Source organism: Procambarus clarkii, chromosome 16, assembly GCF_040958095.1.
Source record: "Procambarus clarkii isolate CNS0578487 chromosome 16, FALCON_Pclarkii_2.0, whole genome shotgun sequence".
Classification (NCBI taxonomy): domain Eukaryota; kingdom Metazoa; phylum Arthropoda; class Malacostraca; order Decapoda; family Cambaridae; genus Procambarus; species Procambarus clarkii.
This window is the reverse complement of record NC_091165.1, coordinates 41,402,352-41,409,966: the sequence shown is the minus strand read 5'-3', so window position 1 is coordinate 41,409,966 and position 7,615 is coordinate 41,402,352.

The window sequence follows — 7,615 nt, the reverse complement described above, 5'->3', positions numbered from 1 at the left end:
CATCTTCAAGTACACAAACAACAGAGCCCCCTTCCCCCCCCCCCCCACTGATATCCTCGCCATCTGCTGTACGAAAATTCTTTAATATATTCATGAGTCATCGGAGGTCTTATATGTCATGGGCACCACACACGAGGAGGGGGCCTGGGGTGGTGTTTGTACGGATCTAAGAGGTTGTGGGAGAAACCTGCCTTGGGGTTGTTTGCTAGTATGTAGTATGGAGGGCTAATGGTGGTTTGGGGTGTTGGGGTGTCGTTTGGGGGTGTTGGGGTGATGGGGGTGGTGTGGGGTTGGGGGAGGGATGCTGGGGGGGAGGGGTCGGGCTCCCCCAAGCTGCCGTTATCAGCTTGGGGGTCAACACACAGCCACGAATAAAAGTTCTTCAAGTTGAAATTGCTTCACCTGTGTGTCTTATTTGTTTAAAGCCTCGTCAACAGCGGAACTGCTCCACTTCCAGTTACAGGATGTAATGTGTTGCGGCGAGGTTGTGTTGTGGTGAGGTTGTGTTGTGGTGAGGTTGTGTTGTGGTGAGGTTGTGTTGTGGCGAGGTTGTGTTGTGGCGAGGTTGTGTTGTGGCGAGGTTGTGTTGTGGCGAGGTTGTGTTGTGGCGAGGTTGTGTTGTGGCGAGGTTGTGTTGTGGCGAGGTTGTGTTGTGGCGAGGTTGTGTTGTGGCGAGGTTGTGCTGTGGCGAGGTTGTGTTGTGTCGAGGCTGTGTTGTGGCGAGGTTGTGTTGTGGTGAGGTTGTGTTGTGGCGAGGTTGTGTTGTGGTGAGGTTGTGTTGTGGTGAGGTTGTGTTGTGGCGAGGTTGTGTTGTGGTGAGGTTGTGTTGTGGGGAGGTTGTGTTGTGGTGAGGTTGTGTTGTGGTGAGGTTGTGTTGTGGCGAGGTTGTGTTGTGGTGAGGTTGTGTTGTGGCGAGGTTGTGTTGTGGCGAGGTTGTGTTGTGGTGAGGTTGTGTTGTGGCGAGGTTGTGTTGTGGCGAGGTTGTGTTGTGGCGAGGTTGTGTTGTGGCGAGGTTGTGTTGTGGTGAGGTTGTGTTGTGGCGAGGTTGTGTTGTGGCGAGGTTGTGATGTGGCGAGGTTGTGTTGTGGTGAGGTTGTGTTGTGGTGAGGTTGTGTTGTGGCGAGGTTGTGTTGTGGTGAGGTTGTGTTGTGGCGAGGCTGTGTTGTGGCGAGGTTGTGTTGTGGCGAGGCTGTGTTGTGGCGAGGTTGTGTTGTGGTGAGGTTGTGTTGTGGCGAGGTTGTGTTGTGGGGAGGTTGTGTTGTGGCGAGGTTGTGTTGCGGGGAGGTTGTGTTGTGGCGAGGTTGTGTTGTGGTGAGGTTGTGTTGCGGGGAGGTTACCACTCCCAACATCTACCACCTACCACATCTACCACTCCCAACATCTACCACCTACCACATCTACCACTCCCAACATCTACCACCTACCACATCTACCACTCCCAACATCTGCCACCTACGGGCTATTGATGCCCAGCGCCACGTCTTCTTGTGGTGCCTTAATCTTCATCAATCGATCAATGTCTCGTCACTTGAGAATAAACCATGTAGGTTCGAAACGTTGTGTATATTATAATAATTATACTACATTGTACAGTTAAATATTGTTTTTTTAGTCAATCTGAAACAAATATAACATTTGTAGAAATCCTTTTCCAATTAAATTAAGAGTCAAGAACATTACGCAGAGGGATAGAAGCACTAAACATGAAAATAATCAATAATCTCTCCCTACTTTCTGGTGTTCCGTTATTCCTGTAGTTTCTCCATGCCCGTGTGTTTAGCTGCCTTGCTTCATTACATGTGTGTGTGTGTACACACACCTAGTTGTATTCACCTAGTTGTGTTTGCGGGGGTTGAGCTCTGGCTCTTTGATCCCGCCTCTCAACTGTAAATCAACGGGTACAGGTTCGTCAGCTTACTGGGCTCTGTCATATCTACACTTGAAACTGTATGGAGTCAGCATCTGTGTGTGTGTGTGTGTGTGTGTGTGTGTGTGTGTGTGTGTGTGTGTGTGTGTGTGTGTGTGTGTGTGTGTGTGTGTGTGTGTGTGTGTGTGTGTGTATGGTGTGTGTGTGTGTGTGTGTGTGTGTGTGTGTGTGTGTGTGTGTGTGTGTGTGTGTGTGTGTGTGTGTGTGTGTGTGTGTGTGTGTGACGGAGAAAGAAGGTGGAGAAGACGAAGATGGAAATGGAAAATGGGAAGAGAATTGGTGTCATGTCTGACAGTCATGTTGTGAATACCTGTGAAAATCAACCCAGCCGGCACCTGACCTCTTAATTACCACACTTATTCTTGGCGTGTACACCTTGGGCCTAATGGAAAGGTGTATGTGGCCCCTCTCACTCTCTCTCTCTCTCTCTCTCTCTCTCTGTTTATCTTTCTGTATATCTCTCTCCTCTGTGTTTATCTTTCTGTATATCTCTCTCCTCTGTGTTTATATTTTAGCCCTGTTGCTTATGCATCGTTAAACGCCTAGAAAGAGATGTTGTTGTCTTGCCTATATACTGGGTTTTTTGGAGCTTATATAAGCAACAGGGCTCCATTAAGGAACATATAATCTCTTCCCACAACCAAACCATCGCCAGAGAAATCCTAGTAAACAACACAGAAATCATCGATAGATACAGCGATAGCAGGCGGCTTGACGTTTGCGAGGCACTACACATCAAGAAGTCAACACCAGCAATCAACAGCCAATTAATGCACAACTATATTCTACCCACCTCAAGACTCCGCTCCAATATAGAAGCATCAAGAAATATGGACCAATAGGCTTTCTACAATCACTTCTATTCAATACCCATTGTTTCGTGTTCTGTCTTGTGTTGATGAATTTAATTCCCTATTAAATACCACCTCACCCCATCCACCGACTCAAATGTAGATATAAACAAATCGGAGATGTGTAAGTTCTATTCAGTTGTGTATGTGTAAACTAAAGTCTTTGAAAATGTAATAAGTTTTACGAAACGCGCTCAAGTGTCGCGTCAGACTAGAAATAAAAATGAATTTTGGAGAATTGATTTTTTAATTACCACCAACAGTGAAGAGAAATGTACGAAAGATTGAGAAAATTCGTGTTAGAATTATTAATCTTACTTTTTCGGTCATATTTAATAATATATGTCTACAGGAAAGACTGCTACCAAAATATATATATATATATATATATATATATATATATATATATATATATATATATATATATATATATATATATATATATATATATATATGTCGTACCTAGTAGCCAGAACTCACTTTTCAGCCTACAATGCAAGGCCCGATTTGCCTAATAAGCCAAGTTTTCATGAATTAATATATTTTCTCTAATTTTTTTCTTATGAAATGATAAAGCTACCCATTTCATTATGTAAGAGGTCAATTTTTTTTTATTGGAGTTAAAATTAACGTAGATATATGACCGAACCTAACCAACCCTACCTAACCTAACCTAACCTATCTTTATAGGTTAGGTTAGGTTAGGTAGCCGAAAAAGTTAGGTTAGGTTAGGTTAGGTAGGTTAGGTAGTCGAAAAGCAATTAATTCATGAAAACTTGGCTTATTAGGCAAATCGGGCCTTGCATAGTAGGCTGAGAAGTGAGTTCTGGCTACTAGGTACGACATATATATATATATATATATATATATATATATATATATATATATATATATATATATATATATATATATATATATATATATGTCGTACCTAATAGCCAGAACGCACTTCTCAGCCTACTATTCAAGGCCCGATTTGCCTAATAAGCCAAGTTTTCATGAATTAATGTTTTTTCGTCTACCTAACCTACCTAACCTAACCTAACCTAGCTTTTTTTGGCTACCTAACCTAACCTTACCTATAAATATAGGTTAGGTTAGGTTAGGTAGGGTTGGTTAGGTTCGGTCATATATCTACGTTAATTTTAACTCCAATAAAAAAAAATTGACCTCATACATAGAGAAAAGGGTTGCTTTATCATTTCATAAGAAAAAAATTATAGTAAATATATTAATTCAGGAAAACTTGGCTTATTAGGCAAATCGGGCCTTGAATAGTAGGCTGAGAAGTGAGTTCTGGCTACTAGGTACGACATATATATATATATATATGTCGTACCTAGTAGCCAGAACTCACTTCTCAGCCTACTCTGCAAGGCCCGATTTGCCTAATAAACTAAGTTTTCATGAATTAATGGTTTTTCGACTACCTAACCTACCTAACCTAACCTAACCTAACTTTTTCGGCCACCTAACCTAACCTAACCTATAAAGATAGGTTAGATTAGGTTAGGTAGGGTTGGTTAGGTTCGGTCATATATCTACGTTAATTTTAACTCCAATAAAAAAAAATTACCTCATACATAATGAAATGTGTAGCTTTATCATTTCATAAGAAAAAATTAGAGAAAATATATTAATTCATGAAAACTTTGCTTATTAGGCAAATCGAGCCTTGCATAGTAGGCTGAGAAGTGCGTTCTGGCTATTAGGTACGTCATATATATATATATATATATATATATATATATATATATATATATATATATATATATATATATATATATATATAAATATATATATATATATTAGTATATTTTGGTACCAGTCTTTCTTGTAAACATATGTTGTTGAATATGACCGAAAGGGTAAGATTAATAATTCTAACACGAATCTTCTCAATATTTCTTATGTTTTTCTTCACTGTCGGTGGTAATAAAAATAACAATTCTCCGAAATTCATTTTTTAATTGTCTGACGCCTGAACGCGTTTCGTAATTCGTATTACATTTTCAAAGACTTAATTTACACACAAATTCTTCGTACTTATACTCTATTGGATGAGGTGATATGGTACAAAAGTTTTGGGTGAGGTGACAAACACAACACAGAACACGAAACAATGGGTATAAATTGGATAAGTTGGATAAGAACTTATACAATTTATACCCATTCACTATACTTCACTATCGGTGGTAATGAAAATATCAATTCTCCAAAATTTATTTTTTTATTAATTGTCTGACGCTTAGAAGCGTTTCGTAAGGGCTTCTTACATTCTCAAAGACTTCTTTAAATTTAACACTACACTTATGAACTACATTTATGATACACTTGATACACTGTGTATGAAACATTTGACATAACCCTCGATTTTTATTGGTTTGGGTGAGGTGGGTATTGGGTGAGGTGGGCATATGAGAATGGAAGTAGCTGCAGAGGGTCTATTGGCCTATACGATGCACTGAAGTGGCTAGAATATAGTTGTGCATTAATTGGCTGTTGATTGCTGGTGTTGACTTTTTGATGTGTAGTGCCTCACTGATGTCAAGCCGCCTGCTATCGCTGTACCTATCGATGATTTCTGTGTTGTTTGTTAAGATTTCTCTGGTGATGGTCTGGTTGTGAGAAGAGATTATGTGTTCCTTGATGGAGGATTATGCATTGATAATCGCCTGGAAAGAGACGTTGTTGTCTTGCCTCTATTCTGAGTTCTTTGGGGCTTACAGTCCCCAAGTGGGCATTTAAAAGCATAGACGACGTTGGTCTCCTTCAAAGCGTTCTGCTTGGTGTCTGAAGAGTTTTTCATGAGTAGATTGGCCGTTTTTTTTATAATAAATTATCAGTAGTATTTTCTGATTTTTGTCTGTAGGGATGACGTTCCTATCAACAATATCTTTCAGGACCCTTTCCTCCGTTTTATGAGCCGTCAAAAAGAAGTTCCTGTAAAATAGTCTAATTGGGGGTACAAGTGTTGTGTTGGTTGACTCTTCAGAGGTTGCATGGCGCTTCACCTTTCTTCATATGATGTCTTCAACGAAACCGTTCGAGAAGCGGTTGTTGACTAGGACCTGCCTTACCCTACAGAATTCTTCATCGACTTGCTTCCATCCTGAGCTGTGGCTGAGAGCACGGTCGACGTAAGCGTTGACAACACTCCTCTTGTACCTGTCTGGGCAGTCACGATTGACAGTGAGGCACATTCCTATGTTTGTTTCCTTAGTGTAGACTGCAGTGTGGAAACCTCCGCTCCTTTCCATGACTGTTACATCCAGAAAGGGCAGCTTCCCATTATCCTCCATCTCGTAAGTGAAACGCAACACAGAACTCTGCTCAAATGCCTCCTTCAGCTCCTGCAGATGTCTGACATCAGGTACCTGTGTAAAAATGTCGTCAACATACCTGCAGTATATGGCCGGTTTCAAGTCCATGTCAACTAAGACCCTCTGCTCGATGGTGCCCATGTAGAAGTTCGCAAACAGGACACCTAGGGGTGAACCCATGGCAACCCCATCTACTTGCTTATACATGTGCCCATCCGGACTCAAGAAGGGTGCCTTTTTTGTACAAGATTGGAGTAGTTTCCTCAGTATATATATATATATATATATATATATATATATATATATATATATATATATATATATATATATATATATATATATATATATATATATATATATATATATTTTGGCAGCAGGTTTTCATGCATCTTGGTTTAATTGGAAGAAGATATCACAAAATGTCATATTTGCTCAAGGTTGACTAAATAACAAGAACTAACTTTAAAATATATTAAACTTATTATAATATAATAATATACACACCGTTCATTCTCAGGTGAGGAGACCTAAGGGAACATGTGATTTATACCACTGGGAGATCATGTACATCCTAAACATAGTCAGGAGACAGGCGACGGTAAAGAACATAGATATAGTGAATGAGGCAATAGGCTAAGCATACAGAGACAGATAAGAAGATAGAGTAATCAGACATCAGGTGTATATAGTGGGCATCCAATTGCCAACGACGATGTCAGAAACCTACTGGGTTCGTATCCTGGTCGGGGAGGATTGACTGGGCTCCAATTGCTTACATGCACGGCTCTGTTCACATAGTGGTGATTGGGTACCTGGTTGTTAAACGATTTGCGGGTCGTTTTCCAGGGCAACTAGTGGGAGCGGCTTACCTTATGCTTGTGGGATGAGAACGCTCTCGGCCTGCACACAGGAGTCAACAGGAGTTAATCCTGTAGCCATCTGTTTGAAAAAAAAGTGTTTGTGCTGAATATACACATTTCTTGCACTGCCACAGCCACCTACTGCCTCTCCCTTCCCCTCACACAGTCACCTACTGCCTCTCCCTCCCCCTCACACAGCCACCTACTGCCTCTCCCTTCCCTTCACACAGCCACCTCCTGCCTCTCCCTTCCCCTCACACAGTCACCTACTGCCTCTCCCTTCCCCTCACACAGCCACCTACTGCCTCTCCCTTCCCTTCACACAGCCACCTACTGCCTCTCCCTTCCCCTCACACAGCCACCTACTGCCTCTCCCTTCCCCTCACACAGCCACCTACTGCGTCTCCCTTCCCCCCTCACAGCCACCTACTGCCTCTCCCTTCCCCTCACACAGCCACCTACTGCCTCTCTCTTCCCCTCACACAGCCACCTACTGCCTCTCCCTCCCCTCACACAGCCACCTACTGCCTCTCCCTCCCCCTCACACAGCCACCTACTGCCTCTCCCTCCCCCTCACACAGCCACCTACTGCCTCTCCCTCCCCCTCACACAGCCACCTACTGCCTCTCCCTCCCCCCCCCTCACAGCCACCTA